Source organism: Pleuronectes platessa, chromosome 16, assembly GCF_947347685.1.
Source record: "Pleuronectes platessa chromosome 16, fPlePla1.1, whole genome shotgun sequence".
NCBI lineage: Eukaryota > Metazoa > Chordata > Actinopteri > Pleuronectiformes > Pleuronectidae > Pleuronectes > Pleuronectes platessa.
In genome coordinates this window covers 12528996-12538903 of record NC_070641.1, presented here as the reverse complement: position 1 = coordinate 12538903, position 9908 = coordinate 12528996, and positions in this window count along the sequence as shown.

Genomic DNA, 9908 nt, shown 5'->3' with positions numbered 1-9908 from the left:
TGCGAGACCCCACGCGCAATATGCATGTGATGCCAGCGCTAAAAGGTCAACCGACGTGAACCTGTCTGTTACAACAGATTATGGTGTCTAGCCCTCGCAGTTACCGGGGTCTCACATATAAAACGGAGAATAATGGCGGCCGTGAAAAGTGACGCTACAGCCCTGAACTGTAAATAATTTTAATCTATAAAGAGAGAGATCGTTCAACTGCAGCCGGGGAGGAGTAGATCATTTTATCGAGGACTGTCTTGCTACAGCGGGGCAGCTGTTGACGATTGAGCTCGTAAACACTGCGAGATGTTGTTGTTCTTCATGTCGGCTTTAAGTGCGAGATAACGTGCCAACACTAAATCCGATGTAAAATCTGCTGCCCCGCTATCAGCATTCATTTGTCATGTGCCTCCTTGTAGCAGCCAATTAGCTGCCCGTCTTCTGCTCGCCGCTGCCGAGCTTCATCTCACATTCACTTTCACTCTGCTTGTTTGTTATCCTCCTCCTCTTTTTTTTATCTTTCCCCTAGACCACTCAATCAACCTTCACAGGGTAACGTTCAAAGCGGGACAAGACAGCAACAGACTTTCACTACAGAGAGGAAGGGCCCGTTTGATTTCTGTTGCAGGAGCCGTCCGGGGTCCGGTGGGTCAGTGGGGCTGACAGCTCGGAGATTGATAGTCGAGATCTTTCCCAGGCGGAACAGTGCTGCACAACACAAGCACTGATCCAAGGCACCAGCCGAGTGGGGCAGAGGGGGGAGGTGGGGCATCTGCAGATGGTGTGTATTCCTCGGTCAAGTGTGTGCACGTATGCATGTGTGTGGTATGTTGGATGAAGGCCATGAACCATCAGCACTGCAGAACGGCCCTCAGCACCTCCAGTGTCAGGAAGATGTCTCCACCTGATGCCTCATCGATTGTTAAAGATGAGTGAAATTTCAAAGAAAAATGGGAGCTTGTGTTTTTTTTCCCCTTCCTCTCTTTCCTGCTCCTCGTTTTCTCTATTGAAATTGTATTATTCCCCCGCCGTCATTTCCCCTTCATCTGTCGGTCTCAGACAAAGCACATACACTGAGGTTAGCACCGGGAGAAATTGTCACTCTTCCTGATTTTGATCAGCCCTATCCGAACAGCAGAGTTGATTTTAATATAGATGTGCACACACATGGACGTCCAATCACAATGCTGCCATGCGGTGGCACGCCGATTCCGCTTCTCTTGTGAAAATAACGCGCTTAGAAGAAATTATTTGTTCAGTATCGCAATAGCCGATTTTAAATGTTGATATGTGTCTGGCAGGTCATGTTCCAGTTTGGGGTGTTTGTGTATATGTGTGTATGGGAAGGTGCATGTCCACAAATTGTGTCACAGTCTGCAGATGCTTACGCTGACTATATCCTTTTATATTTTTAAATAAACAGCTTGCTGCGGAATATTGATTAAATACCAAAACAAGAGAAACATTAAATCTCTAGCTTAAATCAAAATTTACATTTACTCAGATACAGAAAACAGAGTCATCCCTTTGTCATAGTTTCTTAAAGCTCAACAGTGCAGATCAGTGTGCTGGCACAGCTTTGGATCACAGGTATTCTACAGCTATAACATGAATGGAATATGAATTAAATTGTCTATTCCCCTGTAATGGTGGTGCGACCTGACTCAGGCAGATGTAATGACCCGACGTCCCGCTCAACGGATTTCTACCGACAGTGCTTACCAATTACGCTGATGACACGACTCTCTATGTTTGGCAACATTTCCATCCAGGCAGGATAAACCATGCCTGGACTTGTCAGTGAGTGGGTCAATACCCGGGTGCTTCATTTGCATAAAGGCACAGCACATGTGCATACATCTCTGGAATGCCAGTGTAGCTTGAAGATTATGTTTGTGAATAATTTCTTCAGACCAGGGATCTTGTTTATCTCCGTTGACAGATTCAGCTGAAGTTTACAGCTCTCCGCTGAGAGAAAAAAAAGAGATGAGATGCTATGATGCTTCCAAAACCAAAAAGAAAACTTACGCAGGATTTTTGTAAGAGCTTCGGATTATGGAAAAACAACAACATCAGCGGTACTCAGCAGAGCGCAAAAATCCGCCAAGGCCTAACACATACTTTATGAAACCACATTTAAGGATACATCCATTCTTCTACTACTAATACATTTCAGTTTAAAAATGGCCATGTTGTGTTCAACAGTGGTAGCCGATGTGGTAGGCTAGTGCTGGTTGTTTTCATCCAGAAGGGGGTCATGTGATCACAGCCTGATGTCAGCAAAGGCTACGTCATGACCGAAAAGACCCAATTAGCGGGTGTCAACATCATTGTGTCCAAACATCTCTCGCTCAAGTTTTCAAACTAAAACAGGGTCAGCACCATTTCCAAACCTCCCCTTTTTAGCAGGTCAAAAACTCTTAGAAAGAGTAAAAAGAGTTGTTTAGATTCCAGGATGGGTTAAAAGCAGAGGTCGAATTGCCTGCAGCGTGATTGTGTGGGACGAATAAAGGAAATCTTAACAAGTCAGGCGGGGAAAATCCAAAGCTGTCATTTTTCTAACTTTGCAGAGAGGACAGGATTACGGACAGTGAGTGGAGCAGAATTGTCACATTTGTAAGCAACAAGTACCACTGCAGGATTAAGGGAGCAACAGGAATGTGGAAATGGACCCAGCGGAGCGTAAACGGGGATAATGGGCTTATACCAGCTCTCACACCTGGTGGACTGCCTGCGCTGAAAAGGCGACGGACGTCACAAGAAGTCGCTATCTCGTCATTTCTCACCACTGAAGTCATTTGACCACCTGTAAGATGAAACCGTTGAGCCGAAGCTGTAGAGTTAACACGCCGGTACGCATGCTGGCCCGTCAAGTGTGAAATAGTTTGTAAATCTGACACTATTTCGAAGCATGAGACTCATCTAATGCATTTCTCTCACCCCACCATGTAGTCTTCCAAGTGTATATCTGAATTTTTGCACAGCAAGCTACATATTATTGGATTAAAAAGAAAAAAGAAACACGGCTTGACTCTTTATGGTCTGCTTTTGTACGGGAACAGAAAGGCTGGAAGGAGCCATATTTTAAAAGAGGCTACGTGCTCATGAATCCTCTTTATCATGATACATGGTTTCATGAGCACAGCAGCTAATACGAATATAAAGCCACCATGAGCTGTTCCACCATTATTTATTTATGAATGAATATTCCCCAACTGCACTAATACGTCCTTGGGCTTAGGGAAATGGTCACACGTATTGTGGTTAAGCCAGGTCTGAGATTCTTTATGACCTGTCATATTTCTAAAAGTAACACTTCATCATGTGCTTTAATTTCTGTTTCTTTTCCCCTCTGAAATGATACAGAGAATCCTCCTAAATTGTGAAAAGTGTGACAGTGGATGATGGCTGAGCCTGCTGGAGCACTAACATCCACATAAATGTTTTTATTATTATTACCTACAGTTACTGAAAACCGAAATGAAAATTTAATGACACTTGTCAAGGAGCACAACTGTTATTTATTGCACATGAAGGCAGGCATGTCCTTGAATCCGGGAAACCATACTCTAAATATCACGTGGGGAGAGAAAAAAGATGCATAATGTGGCTCTAAAACACAAAAGCATCCACATTTTCTTAATGACCCCGATGTAAATGCTGTAATAACCTGGCGCGCTGGAGGCGAGTGAATTGGTACCTTAATAGAGTTTGAGGAATATTTATGACTTTCCTGCAGCACTATTTTTGTACAGGAGCAATGTGGCTGACAGAAATCTACATTTTAAAACTGCTTTACATTACACTACACAGGCATCTCTGGTGAATTCTGCGTGTTGGTCCGATGCATACGAATGCAGGAATGCTCACATGTACAGGCCTCATTTATGCGGTTTCCAATACGTCCCCGAAATCCCTCAATTAGTCACAACCACGATTGCACACAGGGGCAGGCGGTAAATTAAGAAGGACTTGAACATTTGAACCGACGCCTCCCTCTTTGCCTCCATCGCTTTTTTTTCTTTCTTTAAATGAGGAGCAGGAAGCTACGGATTGTATTTCAGCGCTACCGCCGCAATGAGTCAAATTTCCCAGTCACCTAATGGCCCCGTGTCATGTTCATGACAAGTTTAAAAAAGAAAGAAAAAAGCCTTCCTCTCTGCTCTGCTAATTAACAGTGGGAAGAGACCCGATCCCATTCCCCAGACTCCCCGTTTCACCATGGAGAATATCAATGAACCCATGCAGCAGGATGAATTATAGATTGTGCTGTATTCTGATGGAGAATATGAGCACTTTGGCAACATTCGCCCGGCCATTTAAAGGCACTTTTACGTTGTTTTCGGTTCCAGGAGAAACTGACTAATGAGTGTACTCACAGTGCTCTGTTGAGTCAGCCGAGTGTTGGCTTTAACCACAGCAGCACCGTCGACCAAAGCCCCTCTGCTGCCGCTGCTGCTGTGTGTGCATGTGTGTGTGTGTGAGTGTGTGTGTATATCAAGCCTTCACTATCAATTCCCACCGGTCTCTGGCCCGCCTTCCAAACAGCCTCACTTCAATGATCAGCAACGCCTTTGCTTTTCAATCTGATATTAAAAGTGCAAGCAACAGCTCTAACATCACCTTTGTAATAACTGGAAATTCTTGAGACACACATCTAAGAGGAAGATGCATAATTAAGTGAAACATGTTTCGGTTTAAAACAAACATTTTCAGATCCTTAGTGGACCACATGAAACGGAATTTCATATTGGAGTTTAGCTTTTTTTTCTTTTAAATATAAAGTGTGGAAAATCCTCATCTCCAGTGGTAAGCCAATAACTACCTCTCATTCTGCGGATTTCTGACCTCAATATGACGGCTTTTATCTTCTCTTCAGAGCCTAAAGTGTCCTAAAGAGTTCGTTTAGCTGTTACCGTGAGTGATGGGATGAAGCCCCGAAGAGCTGCAGAGAATTCAGCGCATTTAGCTCCTCGTAAAGTGAGAAATGTCGGCCGTGACTTTAAGGCAAACTGTTTAAGTCTACCTCTGTAATTATGATGTAAGGAAACACATTTATGAATAAAATATCACACTGTGCCCTGAGTATGTAAACTTGAAAACCCAGTGGCAACTCATGCGGATCGTAAAACTCTTATTTTCATGCATTTTTAATTGGTGGTGAAATAAAAAAGGAGAAGAGGAGACAACAGACCAAAAATGAACCCAGGAAAGAAAAGAAGAAAAAAAAAAGTATTTACATGTAACACAGAGGCAATTTACAGCAATTTAGTGTGGCTGGGATTCAGCTGCCTCCTCAGGCACCTCTTTTATTTTCATAGAAGATGCAGTGACAGTAATGAATCATAGTTTAGACCAAACTGCAGCGTAAGCTCGCGGTTTATTAAAACAGTCAGCAGCTCATCGCTTTTGATCCTTGGGAACGTCATTGTAATAGATTACAGTCCGGCTCATTGATAGTTCTCCGACCAATCATCCCCCCGCTCCTTCCCCTTCATGTTTCAGCCTCCATACTTCTTCTCGGAGGAGACACGGCAACAAGCAAACAACGTCGAGCCGAGGCGCCGGGCTTCAGAAATGCGAATCCATGCGACCTTGGCCTTGTGTCGTCCCTCTGAGTGTTGAGTTTCTCCGTGGCTGAAGGCGGGAACATAATCATTGGATTCTTTTGTCTCTGAGAGAGGTTCACTCTCACATCCTGCTGGAGGACGGGATGTGTTTGGAGAGTTATAAGGTCTCGTGCACGGGCAGAACCTACTAAACGTCCACTGTTAACTCTGCAGCAGTGAATCAGGACGGGGATAAGAGTGCATCAACAGCACTGAACAGATTTAGGATGTAGACACTGGGAATATTGATGATAAAGTGTCTATTGTTACTCTAAAGGGGCGTCAAGATGTGAATGTATAACAGGGTCTTAAAAAGTCTACATTTTCAGCCTTAAAATATAACATAGCTGTTAATCACGTGAACATCCATTTAAATTTAGTTTTCCAACATGCATCGTGGTTTGTCTCCGTCTGTTGTTCCTTTTCAACAATAAAGATGCTAGTATGCTAATACAGCTACAAACAAGAGCAACGTGGAACTGATAAATGTCCACATATCTGTCAGAATTGATCTCAGTGCACTTGGCTTGGCTCTGAGAGAGACTATGGATTCTTATCGTCTCTGCCTGTAGCGTTTGAAGAGTTATTCTCTACTCAGCTACTTCACCTTATCTTCAATTATGGGGAAGTGTAAAGCCTGAAACATGCTTCTGCGTTTTCAAGGGCCCGTAAGCACAAGAGCCCTTCCGGGTCCCTTACGTGCTTATGTATCCCTCCTTACGTGCTGACGGGTGTCGACCCCCTTTTCTAAAATTTACGGCAAAGCTCCGCAAGCTCACTCAGCCCGCAAGGCTGTGATTGGTCTGCTCTACATCCCGTCCGGTGTCTAGTTTCCGGTTTCATGCCCCACAATACGCGGAAATCACGGAAGATTTAGAAGAACGAATATGGACCAAATAGAAGAGCACTTGGCAGAAGAGATCCGAAAGTATGACCACTTGTATAACCCGTCACTGACTGGCCGATTTGTCCGCCAGAAATAGGCTATGAGGAGCCGGAGTGGCGATGTAAATAAACAGTCTAATTATAAGAAGTTGCTCTTCAATGTCCAGCAGCTCCATCTCAATCAATTGTTCGGTTGGAATCGTGAATACACTCTCTGCCATGGTTCACCGTGTGTTTGTAATGGAGAACACGACTGGTAGAAGGTAAATAAACAGTCAACAATGATTGCCACACCCACAAAGAAGGCGTCTCTCAGGTCGCCTTCGACAAAAAGCATTACTCCGCCTAGTGTTCTGGCACGGAATTGCTTTGTAAGACGCGCAACGGTTGGGGAAGCATGAATGAAAACGAGTCTTGCGCCACAGCGGCGTGAAAAGACGCAGACGCAGTCGCAGAAGCATGTTTCAGGCTTTAGTAATTCTGAGACCCCGATATTCCTTGATATCTGTCCCACTTGACATAGGTCTTAAATTTCAGTCATTATTTATTCAGAAGGTCTTAAAAAGTCTCAAGTTTTGATTGTTGAAACCTGCAGAAACCAAGTATGAGTTGAACAACAAAACTATGTGCTTGGAAACTCACAGCAATGGTGAATTAATAATATATTTTTATATTTTCTGACTTATTCTTTCTCTGATTTATGTCTGTAAACCGATGACGTGTGTGCTGGAGTTTATTATTTAGTTTCTAGTGTGAACGCATGCTAGGGTGTAAATGCAAATTATTAAGATCAACCTTAGAATGAGAAAATAGACAAAGACAATTCTTCTGAAAGATTTGAGCGTATAAGAAATGCAGGAGGAAAAAGGACCAAAGCCTTCACCTCCATGTCCTCTGACCCAGCTCTTGTTCTGACTGCCAACCAGTCTCTGTCCGCGCCTTTAAAATGTCAGTAATGGTGGTAAATCGTTCCAGGTCGTCCTGTACAAGTGCTTGTCTGAGCACTTGGAGGGACGTGACCCTCGGAATAGCAGCTTTTTGTGTCTGCCGTGTGCAATTTTACCCCAAATAATCGTACTCTGTGATGTTTCTGATAGAAACTTTAAAAAAGAAACCCTTTCTGCAGCTTGTTATTCTCCCTTTATTTTTGTTTTCTCTGTGGATCTGCACAATGCATCAGGAGCTCTAATCTTGACCTTGCTGTGTTTGTTGACTAATCCTAAACCATAAACAGAAATCTGCAAGAAAATAACTGTTTGAAAATCAACATGGTATTTATGTGTGTGTCTGCAGGACGCAGGACTGTTTGTGTCTATCAGGAATCTTTTTTGAAGATGTGGACGGTAGAAGTTGAAAAAGTTGGTTTTCCACTTAAAAGAAAACTTCACATGCAAGAATAAAATGAATAAAAGCCTTGTGGGTAAAAAGCTTACAGTGGAGTCATTTATCCCCCCCCCCAAAAAATGAACTTATTTTAAAACTCATTACATTTTTGATGATTATTTTCTGATGTGAATCCAGAGGAATATATTAAAACACTCCAGCACAGTATTGTGAACTGAAGAACTACACGGCTCATACTCACAGACCTGTGAGTAACTCGGCTGGAAAGTTAATCTGACACCAGATTCTTAGAACTTAGAAAGGACTCGTGCATTAACTGTTGTGTGAAGCTCGACTGAGAATCCTGGACTGCAGAATCAGTTGTTGCTGCCATGAACACGCAGGTGTCATACTCTATGTCACTTATACATTTGAGGCGCCTAAGCTGCTGATAGAGAGCGCTGGTCCTCTGTTTATTTATTATATTGAATGTATCATATGAACAATTGCACCAAATTTAAAACCCCACTGCATTGGGCCCTTAGCAATACACAGAAATACTTCTCGATAGATCTGAACTTATTTGGTTGCAAACATATCAGGAATGAGCATCATATATCAGTCAAAGCATTACAGAAAAGAAAATATTCAGTCTCATCAATGAAATTATTTTACGACATGGAATCAATCTTAAATATGCATTTGAAATGTTTAATGGATATGGATGCGTTGGGTGTAGGAGGACGGATGAATGGATCTGGAGGAAGAGGTTTTGAGGAGAAGATGCGTTATCCTCTGGGAGGATACACTGAAGAGCGGGCAGAGAGAGACTCGCTGTGGCAGTTCCATCTCAGGCATCATTCCACACGAGCCCCCAGGCAGAACCTATAGAATGAGACTTGTTAGAGGCGTGTGCCAATCTGAAAAAACAGGGATTAGGGACGGAGGGTGAATGGATGATCGGGTGGGACAAGAAAAGCAAAGCAGGATGGGTTGACCAGGCGACGAGTAGAGGTGTGACCCTATTCCCGAACTAGCTTTGTTAAGGTTATTAATTATGCACACCCGTACTATTTCCTGTTAGTGCACGTGGGAAATTCAATTCAACACATCTCTTGCTCCCAAGTATCGGAGCACATCTTGGAGCGAGAGCTGCGTTTGCTTGTGAATCCGCTTCGTGTCCAACATTCCCTCTGACGAAGCTGCGGGGACAGACTGCTCGCTTCGACTTCTAACTGGTCGGATTGATTGTAAGTGTGTGGAGCCGTCAGAGCTGAATGCATTAAAATCCTGTCAGATTCTGGCATGTGTGAAACAGTACAGAAGCACGTTGCAGCCACCAGCTGCCCATCACTGCCTCCATCCTTGGTGAGAGGATCGAACGCGGTCTGGGGACATAATGCCTCGCAGATTGCGAAGTGAAAACACACAGAGCTGCCTGTCGAAAAATGAAGTCCCCGCGTAACACAAAATGCAAGGTGCGGCTCCCCCCCGTTCTCCCTTGGTTCTCCCAGCGGGAATTCTCTTCTGGTGATGTTCACAGCAGGAGGTCGCGGGGCTGAGCCGGTCCCCACCGGTCAAAGCGTTTCCTCTAATACACGGAGGGCGTTTGATGCCGATACTGTAATGACTACAAAGAAAAGTTTGCACAGACGTTGTCGGTGATGTTTTATATATGAGTATGTGTGCAGCTGTGAGTGCATACACAAAAAAGTTGTGTACGTGTGTTTTTTTTGGCAGGTTTTGCAGTGACAACAATGACATGGAGGGTTGTTGGCGAAAAGTACAATTTTGTCTCAGACTAACAAGACAGTTGTGACATTTATGCAGCAAATCCTGTTTTGTAAAGTGATCCATTCCCACAATGATATTAATCAGAGAGACAACAACAAATCCTCACATTGGAAACACTGGAACCAAATGGACCGAAAAACTAAAAAAATACTTTTCTCTTATTGTTTCAGTCTTGATTTAAACGAAACATCACTTTATACATTGTTTATAATGAGCTTGGACATTTTTAATGCACTTCACATGTTAATGTATGGACAGCAGTAATCCATAGCAATAACAGCAGTCAGTGAGAGTACTGCGCTGAAA